A 13,086-nucleotide genomic window follows, 5' to 3' on the forward strand; every position below is an offset into this window, starting at 1 on the left:
CTGTAATTATATGCAGGTATTTTTAAATATGAGTACAATGTAAAGACATGTATGTACACAATAAGTGCATTTTATCAAATGATTCATTTGAATAGTAGTTATAGACACTTAATATAAAGCGGGGGCTTTTATTGTATCATAAATAGGCAATTAAATAATATGTTCACACTTTTTGCACATTTTGACAAAATTACGGCATAACACACAATAAGAATATCACAAGTGATAAGTTACACTAAAAACTTTTTAGGGATGAAATATTGATTGCGGTAAAAATTATGACACAGTGAATCACACAATAAATATTGTATATTCATCATAGTTTTAAAACATATTTTAATGATGGATTTTTAGTTTAAAATTTGAAAATTTTGTCTGTGAAAATGGTTAAAAAATAAAACAGCTGGTAACACTTTAGTTTAGGGTATGCATATTACTGTGATATTTGCTGTGTATTAGTTCTTATAAAGCACATATTAATGTGTTATTCTGTATGACCATATTCTACATCCCTTAATCCTACTCAATACCTAAACTTAACAACTAACTATTAATAAGCAGTAATTAGGGGTTTATTCAGGCAAATGTCATAGTTAATAGTTAGTTAATAGTGAGAATTGGACCCTAATCTAAATAATCATCTATATAAAAGTAGTAAAAAGTGGTAAAAGAAATGATGGTAGGGTTATAAGTTTCCAAGATTCTTCTTCTTAAAAAATAAAAAAAATAATCTTTTAGTTTCAACAGAAAACAAGCCTTCTGGACATAAAAGTGTCTGTAGTGGAAGAAACACCTATAAACACATTCACACTTTAAGGCGGTCTGCATTTCCTTTCACCCGCGCTGACATATTCTAGGCATAACTCATAAATGAAACACAACACTTTAAATTGGGACTAGTTTTGGATCATGAAGCATGACGTCTTGAGCTAGTCCTCAGGGTAGCTGATGTTTGTCTAACACTAATAAAGCTAACGTGAGCAACATACTGGACATCCTTTTATTTTCACAAGTTGTACTGCTTCATTTTACTTGGCATATACTTAAAATGTGCCGCCAATTGCAATTCAACACCAGATGTATATATTACTACTTATTCTGTGTTTTTTTCCATGAAATGTGCACGCTGTGTCTCGGAAAGACATATTACAGCTCAAAGTCTCGATAAACGTGTAGACAGCAAAATGGCCAAGCTGACGTTAAGTACTCTGATGAAATATTTTCATTCTGCACTAAGTGAGCCCTTATAACTTTAATAACCAGAAAGTCGCAGACACCAACATATTTATATAGTAGCGAGAATGATTCTCGCTAGACAGGCAAAACAGTGGCAGTTGCTGTGCGTAGAAACGGATCGCAATATTTTATGTGCGATACAAATCAGTGAATGCTGGCGGAGCGGCGTGATTTAGCGCTTTCAGCGAGGCTGGCTGTGGTGGGCTTTTGGGGAGGGTTGCAGATTTATCATTCTGTGAACTTTTTACTAGACACTTGCCTTCTCCAGAAACAACAACACAGGTATTTAACCTGCTCCATGTCAGTCCTGCATGGAAAAACTGACATTATTCACTGGGGGAGTAAGTGAACATTTGTTTATTTTCACATTCAGCTAAAATGGTTAAACTATCTCCGTTGGTTTTCCAGGGGCGTGTGGAAGGTTGTGTTCCAGGAGGATGGCGGATGAGAGCGGTTCACACAGAGGTTACAGACGTGCTGAGGGAAGCCTTCGCTCTCTCGCTGTTGCCATTTTGCTATGGTGCAATCCAAAGGGCCTGAAGAGCTGTCACTTTTTTGTATTTGATTGATTTTGTTAGAGTTTAATTACTTTATTTTTTATGCTTTTGGACAACTTCATACACTCTAAAAAAAAATGTTTTTACCCAAATGCTGGGTTGGGCCTTTTGGGTAAATTTATGGGGTTATTTTTAAAGTGTTTGGGTAGTTTTTGTGTTACCCAGCTCCTGGCTCAGATGTAACAACCCAGTGTTTGGGTAGTTTTTGTGTTACCCAGATCTTGGGTCAGATGTAACAACCCAGTGTTTGGGTAGTTTTTGTGTTACCCAGATCTTGGGTCAGACGTAACAACCCAGTGTTTGGGTAGTTTTTATGTTACCCAGATCCTGGGTCAGACGTAACAACCCGATGTTTGGGTAGTTTTTGTGTTACCCAGATCTTGGGTCAGATGTAACAACCCAGTGTTTGGGTAGTTTTTGTGTTACCCAGCTCCTGGCTCAGATGTAACAACCCAGTGTTTGGGTAGTTTTTGTGTTACCCAGCTCCTGGCTCAGATGTAACAACCCAGTGTTTGGGTAGTTTTTGTGTTACCCAGATCTTGGGTCAGATGTGACAACCCAGTGTTTGGGTAGTTTTTGTGTTACCCAGATCCTGGGTCAGACGTAACAACCCGATGTTTGGGTAGTTTTTGTGTTACCAGATCCTGGGACAGATGTGACAACCCAGTGTTTGGGTAGTTTTTGTGTTACCCAGATCCTGGGTCAGACGTAACAACCCAGTGTTTGGGTAGTTTTTGTGTTACCCTGATCCTGGGTCAGACGTAACAACCCAGTGTTTGGGTAGTTTTTGTGTTACCAGATCCTGGGACAGATGTGACAACCCAGTGTTTGGGTAGTTTTTGTGTTACCCAGATCCTGGGTCAGACGTAACAACCCGATGTTTGGGTAGTTTTTGTGTTACCAGATCCTGGGACAGATGTGACAACCCAGTGTTTGGGTAGTTTTTGTGTTACCCAGATCCTGGGTCAGATGTAACAACCCAGTGTTTGGGTAGTTTTTGTGTTACCCAGATCTTGGGTCAGACGTAACAACCCGATGTTTGGGTAGTTTTTGTGTTACCCAGATCCTGGGTCAGACGTAACAACCCAATGTTTGGGTAGTTTTTGTGTTACCAGATCCTGGGACAGATGTGACAACCCAGTGTTTGGGTAGTTTTTGTGTTACCAGATCTTGGGTCAGATGTAACAACCCAGTGTTTGGGTAGTTTTTGTTTTACTCAGATCCTGGGTCAGACGTGGCAACCCGATGTTTGGCTAGTTTTTGTGTTACCCAGATCCTGGGTCAGATGTAACAACCCGATGTTTGGGTAGTTTTTGTGTTACCCAGATATTGGGTCAGATGTAACAACCCAGTGTTTGGCTAGTTTTTGTGTTACCCAGATCTTGGGTCAGATGTAACAACCCGATGTTTGGGTAGTTTTTGTGTTACCCAGATCCTGGGTCAGATGTGACAACCTGATGTTTGGGTAGTTTTTGTGTTACCCAGATCTTGGGTCAGATGTAACAACCCAATGTTTGGGTAGTTTTTGTGTAACCCAGATCCTGGGACAGAAGTGTCTTACCAGTTCAACCCAGGGGTTGAGTTATTTACTGCAGGCTTTTTGTGACCTCTTCAGGAGAGAGCAGTGCAACTCCGTCAAATTGGTGCGTGTCTTCAGTAAAATACAGGTTTGTGGAATTTTTTTTATACCTATAACTTCATTATTGTTCTGTATATCGGTATATTTTATACAAAGCAACAAACAGGGGTGCGATGTGACTAACCTAAACAAGTGTCGCGTCTGTATTTTCGCCCGACAGAAACGCCAGTTGTGTAGGCTACAACGTCTTGCATAAAATTGTATGATTTTATTCAAAAACAAATTTACATAATATCAATACTTAAAAAGTTCAAATATGTTCTCAGAACTGTACACTGATTGTTTATGGACAGGTTATGGACCCAGTCACAGCATATTTCGGCTACGAGTGAAACACAGGGCGCCAGTCTGAAGGTAGAAGTTCCCCTGCTGAACATGATACAAGTGCCGGCACGAGATCCAGCGCTGTTACGATGGAAACGGGACAACAGAGACTGGTCAATTACACTTCAATTACTTCTAAATGTTTAATTTTTCCTTCTAATATGTGTTAAACGAGTTTAAATGTATGCTATATTTATTCAAAACTATATAAAATATGCTATACTGTAAAATATGATCTAAAATAAAGGAATTATGCAAACCAGTGGTTGTGTGGAGTATTATTATTTTTTAAGTTTAGAGGATTTAAGTTAATCCGTAAACATTAATTAATGTATGAAGTAAAAAAAAAAAGCTAGTACTATAGTAAAAATGATTCAACCCAGGATGCTGGGTTAAATAAACAACCAATTTGCCATATTGGGTTGTTTTTAACCTAGTGTTTATTAGAGTCTAGTTCATTATTGAAGAGTAAAACATGTGAAAAATCACGGTATATATGGAACCTATATATACTGCTGATCTGATCTCTCTGACAGCGAGTTGACACACAAACCCGCCTCCCCTCATTCACTCGTTTCATTTGCTCTGGATGAATATTGTTGGTGTTACAGGGTTTGAATTTCGGCATGGGATTGCAGGTATTGTGCATCATTTTACTCATTCCCACAGATTTTGTGCACACACCCAAGTGCGCCCACTTAAAGCCGCCTCTAGCAACTAAATTGGCTTATTTTTCTTGCTTATTGCGCTTAAACAGTCAAGCAAAATAATGTCAAAATGCCATAATGTCTTGGCGAGTATTCACGTAAACACAGTTATATATATATATATATATATATATATATATATATATATATATATATATATATATATATATATATATATGAACAGTTCTATTTTTATTAACTAATGTTAAAAAGATTTAAAAAAAAAATACAAGTAGTTTGCTCATTGTTAGTTAATATCAGTCACTGCATTAACAAATAGGACCTTAGAGTAAAGTGTTTCCTATATTTTCAAAAACCAAGCAAAACAACAAGATAACCATGAATAAAGGTTTAAATATTTAGCTTAAAATGAGCTTACATGAAAGATAATTTTTTTTTATTTTGAGTGGCATAAATTGAATCTAAAAGTCGAAATATCTAACTTGCTAAAGTACTAGGAAAACTTGTTTGAAAATGTGCACCAAGTCCGAACTTAACTTGCTTAGAATTAACTTTAAACATCATTATTAGAAATAATTGGATATAGAGAAACCCCACATTTGCATTCTCTTCCTAACAATAACTTATTCAGTGAAAACATGCACATTAACATGCAGGTTTGGGTGACAGCAACAGAGCGTCTGGGAGTCAACAGGAGTCTTCTCTGGGATGATATCGGAAACATTACCGGCTGTCAGGGCAAGCTACAGAGAATTCACATTATGGCAAACTCTATTTAGTAAAGGAGAATTCAATTAAGGACATTCAGCAAGGAGAGTTATTTCCCAGGGGCCTCAGTGGCAATGCAATATTCAGATTTCATTGTCAGCGACTTGTGACTACAGCACAGAAGCTTCAGTCTGAGCTGCTGAACGGGGTTTGAATGCTTCTGAGAGTGCTTGTGAGCTTCCAGCTAATTTCATTGCGACATCGGAAGATATATAAGTCATTGTGTCATTAAGAGCAATACTTGTCTCCCAACTTCGCAAATATGAATAATTTGACTTTTCCATTTAATGAATTGCATTGCAATCATCAACACACTGCAGCATGATATATTCTTCATTAAATAATGTTTAAAAAGTGAACATTTGAAATTATTTTATAGGATTTACTTAAAATTCAGATACAATTACTTTTTAAAATTAAGGACACGTGCCCCCGAGTATTTATAACCAACTAATATATTTGTGTGAATGTGTGTGTATATATACTGGTCATCTTGCATGTAATATATTAGAGCTGCATGGGCAATATGACCCACAAAATTATCATGATGAAATGTTTCATATCAGTTGATATCAATAATTATCACAATAAATGTCAAATCATTATTTTCATCATAGATTTTTGTGGTTTTGTGCTTTGAGGAATTGTGGTTTTATCATCAGAACTTGACAAACACTTTCACAAATTTCACAAATTAATATGACTTTTTTTTTTCTCTTAGAAATGCACATTTGACAGTAGCTTGAGTTGGGATGCTCAACGTAAATTTACGTTCATTGACAAAAACAGTAACATCTGTAAAATTTGTAACCTCATTTTTATAGGGTAAAATTTGATAGGGTAAAATGTGGTCTTCCATAGTATTTGTATCATGTTAACCACAGGTAAAACCACACAATGCACTACACTACCATGGTAAAAAAAAAAAAAAAAAAAATAGATTGTTTCTTTGGGATTTGTTATAAAAAACAGTAGCCTAAAGACATTTAGCAAGTATATTCCATTACTATAATTTCTACATTAATAATATAATACAATTCAATGAATATCCCTCATTTCTGCCACAATCCCATGGTTTCGGTTTCAGTGAGTGTTACTACAGTAAATCATGTTAATTGTTGGCGAATTGTGGATTGAAAACCCTTATAACTGTATCGTTATGGCGATACTCGTTTCTGCAGTTTTCCGCGTCAGTCTTGTTGAGAATGCTTCATCTGGCTTTATAGTTTAAATCACGAGGCATTTGATTTGTGTTTTGTATGGGAGAACTCTGCACCAAACTCGGAAGCATTTCACTGGATCTCACAACGATTTTTAGCGGTCATGTGATCGGGTGGCGCGCTGTTCGAATGAGCAGCTCTGTTTTGTTCTGCTTTTGCCACATTTGCTGTTTACTGTTTCTCATACACAACAGAAATGACAACGCTTAATAGTCATTGGCACCAGAGCGACGGGCTTATCGAACATCTGTTATAACTGTATCGAAGAAAAATGTATCGCGACCATAATCATTATCATTTTATAGGAAAAAACTTGGTCAAGTGAGCCAGGACAGATGCCCTCTCAAACCCCCCCATAAGCCATGATGACCCTGGTGACGTAACTGAAGAATGCCTTATTCATCATCGATGACAAGCGCAGCATTTCCACATGTGTAGATCATGACTTTCAGGACTATTAAACATCATTGCTAAGAACTACTTCACAGATGCTGTTGATGGTATTAAAATATCTTTGCTACACCTGTTCTGACCTGAAATCTGATCGTCAGTTGACATCTTATTGGCTGTAATACCTTAAACAGTTCAGTAGCCGCAGGGTCAGAAATGGCAATAAATTCAGCCTCCTAAAGATGGTATACATGTAACTGAGATGCAGACAAATCAATTGACACTTTTACAGTATGACCATAAAACTCACGGAAATCCATGACTACTATGTAAATGGGGTGAGAATACATTCCACCACGGATGAACTTTCCAAGTGATTTGACAGCCAAGTGTACAGGTGAAGTTAATACAATTGCATTTCAGAGCTGCAGAGGTGTGTGTTAATTGAAACCTTAATCAACTGACTGAAATCGAATTTAACATTAATCAGGTTGGCTAGAGAAACCTGTCCCTCCTCAGAGAATAAAAGCCATCCTTCTGCCGCCATTATCATGACTGAAACTTGCACGTTTGCCTACAAGCATTGCACTCTTATCAAAAAAGCAGCGATGAAACAACAATCAAAGGCTCAGAGAAAGATTACGGGAGCATGAGAAAGCCTTTTGCCATACATTTTAAATGACAAGAGACATGACACATTCAGACAGGCTCCCGAGATTTATTCCGAAACGCAAGCGGATCGCATAGCCATCTCTGAGAACTGTAAACTCTCTTTTCAAGTGCTCACCAACATATATAATGCATGTAACCTCGCGATTTAGCCCTGCTCACATGTGTCACTAAAGCGCACTGCAAATGTCTTCTGACACCGGGTCAGATCGCTGCGTTATATGCAGGCCGGTCAGCAGGCACATCTGATGCTTTGGCTGGAAACTCGTCTTCCACTCTCAATGACACGGACCAAAGTCTTTTTTAATGAAGAGCGACTGGTCATCTCGCGTGTGATCTGAGCGCAGCTGCTATCAGCAGTGCTTATCCCGCGGTTTCCGCAACTCTCTGAGGAGCCCGACGCTGTCGCTGACCGAGGCAATGCCCTTCGCTCGAACAGTGGGCATCGGCTCATTAAAAAACCAAGGCAAAGTTGACGGCAAAAGTCCTTTGTGATGTCGCACAGACTTTTTGTGTGTGTTTTTTTTTCAGTCTGGCCAAGTTTCGACTGAAGCTTTTTTTTTTAGGAGAGATGGGGTAGGGGGACACAACAGCGACCATATGTTCAATGTGACCCTCATTATTCTCAATTAGGGCAGCCATCCATGCAATGGTCTTGCTGATAACAGTCCATAACACCTTTGGAGGGAGCGGCGTGCGTGTCCCTCTCCGCTGTGGAGGATGACGCTGGGATCCTGGAAGGCGTTCAGCGGGATTTGGGGGGTGAAGGCCCCTCGACGGGGCGTCGCGATGGATGACTTGATTGAGAATAATGGGGGTCACATTGAACAGCTGATGTAAGGGGCCTAACCTTATGACTACTCGTTAATGACATTACCAGTTAACAGGACCATCTCTCTTTTTCTACGCTAGAACAATATTTTTCAAGGTAGAGCTAACAGCCCGATCATCTTTGTTTGGTGATAGGCATGCACATGAATCGGGAAGGTGACCCAGGTTGTGGCGGGAAGTGCAAGAAATACGGCACAACATTAAACCCTCATCTCTGATTAAATGAAATGTACATCTAAGGTTTTTAGGGTTCACTTTATAACATTTTATTTTGTGGACCGATTCTCACTGTATATTAACTAGTTACTTATTAGCATGCATATTACTAGGATATTGGCTGTTTATTAGTACTTATAAAGTACATATTAATGCCTTATTATGCATGATCAAATTCTACATCCCTTAATCCCACCCAAAACCTAAACTTAACAAGTACCTTACTAACTAATAACCAGTTATTTGGAGCTTAAAAGTCGTAGTTAATAGTGGAAATTGAGTTGTGTCTCATAGATTAAAAAGATATATCATTCTAAAATGAAAATGTCTTAAACACTGGTGACTTTCTTTTTGTGGAACTTCCATGAAAAAGTTTGGGGTGATGCAATTATTATTATTATTATTATTTTAAAGAAGTTTCTTCTGCTCACCAAGACTGCATTCATATGAAAAAAAAAATACAGTACATTTTTTTTTTAAATTGTGAAAAAATATTACAATTTACTCCAGTCTTCAGTGTCACATGATCCATGATCCTTCAGAAATCATTCTAATATGCTGATTTGCTGCTCATGAAACATTTCTTATTATAATCAATGTTGAAAACAGTTGTGCTGCTTCATATTTTTGTGGAATCCATAATATATTGTTTCTTGGATTAATAGAAGTGAAACTGTTTTTTTTTTTTTTTATTTTTTTTTTTTTTATTATTTAATGAATAGCATTTATTTGAAATAAATATTTTTTTAACATTATAAATGTCTTTACTGTAACTTTTGGATGCATCATTGCTGAATAAAAAGTATATATATTTTTTTTAAATCTCAGAAATAAAACTTAAGAATCTTACAGAGATCTATATACATAGAATATTCTTATATACAGCTCTTCTGACTTCTGATCTTTTTGAAGATCCACAAAAAGTCAGTCATGCAAATACGGTTTGACATGAGGGTGAGTAAGTGATGAAAGAATGTTCATTTTTGGTGAACTTTCCCATTAAATGAACTCTGCATGACTTTTCATTGAATACCAGGGTAACCTTCATTTTGTAGCCACTAATTACATCATTAATCTATACCTCTACTACATCCAGGAACCCAAATACAAGACCAGGAACTTTTCTATCACAAAGTATTGTAGGAGTTAACAGGCATTTTTCAGAGCAGAATATGTAAAATATGATTTGTTCAGTTCGAATGGAAACAGAGACTTTCCTTTTCCCCCTGGCAAAGTTGCCCTGACATTGACACTGTACTGTTAATGCAGTGTGTTATTGCTAAATCATTCTGACATGCTCAGCATTTAAGTTAAGCTAATATGGTTAGCGCTCGCTGACAACCTTCCTGTGAAGGTTCCAACAAAGAGGAAAGAAACAACAAAGCACGACCTTTGGTCAGGCACAATGACAGTGTTGTGCTGATGTTATGGTCCGAGCGGAGTGGCAGCTATGACCCTTATAACCATAATCAAACTCCTCTGTACCCCCTCAAAGAACACAAGCGTACAAGTTTGAAATTGATGAGTGCACCACTACAAGTTCATGGCTTTGACCTACAGGGCATCTGATCCCTTGACACAGAGTTTATTTTTCCAAAGCTACAGCTTGATATTCCAGCACTTAATTTAAGAGTGCAGTTAAATCACAGAAGCCATAATATGTCAAGTGATCCCACTGGTAGCGAGCGAGGGGGACAAAACAGTAAGTAATGAAAAAGCTATGATTGCTTTTCTGTCCCACCAAATGACAGTTATCACCTCAATAACCTGCTCGGGGCTGGCCCCATCTAGAAATCACACGTTACGGCATAACGTCATCTAACAGGGTAGTTACAAAAATCAATACAAAACCCATTTCAAAGACACTCGGTCGGGGTGAGACGGGCCCCCTCTCCTGCGTTCATTTATTGAATAGCCCTGAAGGGGAAAAAAACAAACTTTCTCTGATCCACACACATTACCTTTCGAGCAAAGGCATCTGAGACGAAGTCTGAGCTGATTATTGTGTTTGTCGTCTATTACTTAACCTCGCGCCGGGTACTCGGAGGACTCGGAGCCGCATGCGCTTCGAGGCGCGGCCCTCCGTTTGCATTTCTGATGCTGTTAAGTGAGGACCTGCTTACAGAAGAATCACTCTTTGTCCGTCACTCGTCTCCCAGGGCGATCGATAGCGTCCTCGTCGGTTCTTCCAGCAAACACGTGTAGACTTGCTAGGCAAGATCTGTGGCTATCTGGTCGAGCCCTTGGCCCTCTGACATGCTCTCGTATATTATTCTGCTTTGATTTGTTGTCAATACACAATCAAGTGGGAGATGGGCCTGAGCTTGCGAGAGCAAATATGTTAAGGATTATGGAGCAGACAAATGAACTGGAGAGACGTCAATCCCAACAGGGACGTCAGCCCAGGCCTGATGAAATACTGGACGAAAGCACGATTTATAGACAGTAACATGGCAAAGTGCTCGCAGCCAGCCGGGTCAATATCTGACACCTCTGACATGGATTTTACTTTAGCTTTACACATGATGAAGACCTTGTGCGCTCTGAACAATGGAGTTTTGTGAACAGGCGTCAACAGTTCAAAAACGCCTGGCCAGTAGGAGTTTGTTATGAGTGCGGAGCTGCTAAATTCTCTCACTGAGTGAGACTGGTGTGTCATCAGGACAGCCACAGAATTACAATACAAGTCAGACAGGAAGACACATCCTGAACACTAGTCTTATGCGTCTTGATTTGTGAGGAAAAAAAATAGGAGTCCCACAAGGCTTTATTCTAAGACCAGTCATATTTACACTACCGAATGCATATCAGAAAGTCAATATTCAAATGGTGCATAGTGCATTTGGTAACACTTTATTTTGATGGTCCCTTTTGACTGTTGAGTATAAGTAACTTTGCAACTATATGTCAACTAACTTTCATTGGAGTATAAGTAGACTGTCTGCTTAATATCTGCAAACACTTTATTGTGATGGTCCTCCAACAGACACTCTACTGACTATAAGTAATTTTGCAACTACATGTCAACTTAATCTAACCCTAACCCTACCAGTCTACTAATACTTAACTAACACTCTAATGAGAGTTTGTAGACATGTAGGTGCAGCGTTACTTATAGTCAACAGAACCTGTTAAAGGGACCATCAAAATAAAGTGAAACCTTTTATACTGATGTTCTTTAATGTGGATTGTCCCTATTAAATAAACAAGAAGTCCAAAAAGTCTTTATGAAAATATACAAGAAAATATGCACTACTTTGCTTACACTGACATTTTCATCCACCAATTTGGAAAGATATTTTTGCTCACAGAACTCCATGTTAACCAGTCAAACTGTGACACTTGGTTTGGACTCGTGGCCTAGTGTTTCAGATATGTTGAGCCTTAAAGCTGTTGTGGGTTAGTCTCACCTGAATCGAGTCGTGTTCTCCATCTAAGCCCCAAAAAGCCCCAAAATAAAACAAACTTGAATGTGTGAAAAATGGAGATTCAACCAAGGAATAGGTTTGTCTCAGGCTTAGTAGCAGCAGATTTGATTGTGTTTTCTTCTTATTTATCTACAAGTATTGAAAAGCATTTGTTTGTGTGTGCATATGACAAGAATGTTCATTCCCCCGGTTTTATATTATCTAACCTTTACATGGTTCTCTCCCCCACACACACTCTCTTACTCGTACACACACTCATTCCTGTTTCTATTCAATGAAACAATGGTACAGAAGTGTCTCACGCAAGGCAAACCGACTTCACCTCGTAATTCAAAAAGTCAGAGAGATACGCGGCGCAGAGAAAAAGGAGCGGCGGAGAATACCAATCAGTGCACCGAATGCATTTCTGAAGTATATTTAAGGCTGCGACACGCTACCACAGATGTACATATGTCCAAGTTTCTATTTTGCAAAAGATATGGCTTGTGATAACCTATTACAGGACATCGCAGGATATCCCCTCTGCGGTACTATGGTGAGGAAAAATTCCATCACTCGCTGCTGTCGGAAAATGCAATACAGAAACAAATTATGGTTGGAATTGAAAAGTCACCGGCTTATTCTGTCTTAATAACCGTCTGGCAGAAGGGCTAAGTGCAGAGGTAGAGCGACTCCCCAAATGTTCTTACAGTATGATCAGCTTTGACACCTGGACCTGTGCGAGATGGACTACCTCTCCTCTGCCGCTCTTTTTTTCACCCTTTCGGTTTCCATCGTTTTTCACCTTTAACTTAACTGTGTCTGCTTTTTTTTGTTCTTTTTCCTTTTTTTTTCAAAAAGCATACAGGATATCTGGAAGAAACAAGATGGTGGACATTTGTAGCTGGGAGATGATGAGACTGCTGAAACCACACTTATTTCACTTGCATATTTATCTATGCACCAAGCATACATAGGCTAGTAATATAATGGATTACAGTTATGTAATGTGAATTATACTGCATTAAGAATGCTATCATAATACAAATTACAGTGGCTCAGTGGCTCAGTGGTTCATGTAGGTTGTCTACAAACCGAAAGGTTGGTGGTTCAATCCCCGGTTCCACCTGACCAGGTGTCGAGGTGTCCATGAGCAAGACA

This window comes from Abramis brama, assembly GCF_963993115.1.
Source record: "Abramis brama genome assembly, chromosome: 17".
NCBI lineage: Eukaryota > Metazoa > Chordata > Actinopteri > Cypriniformes > Leuciscidae > Abramis > Abramis brama.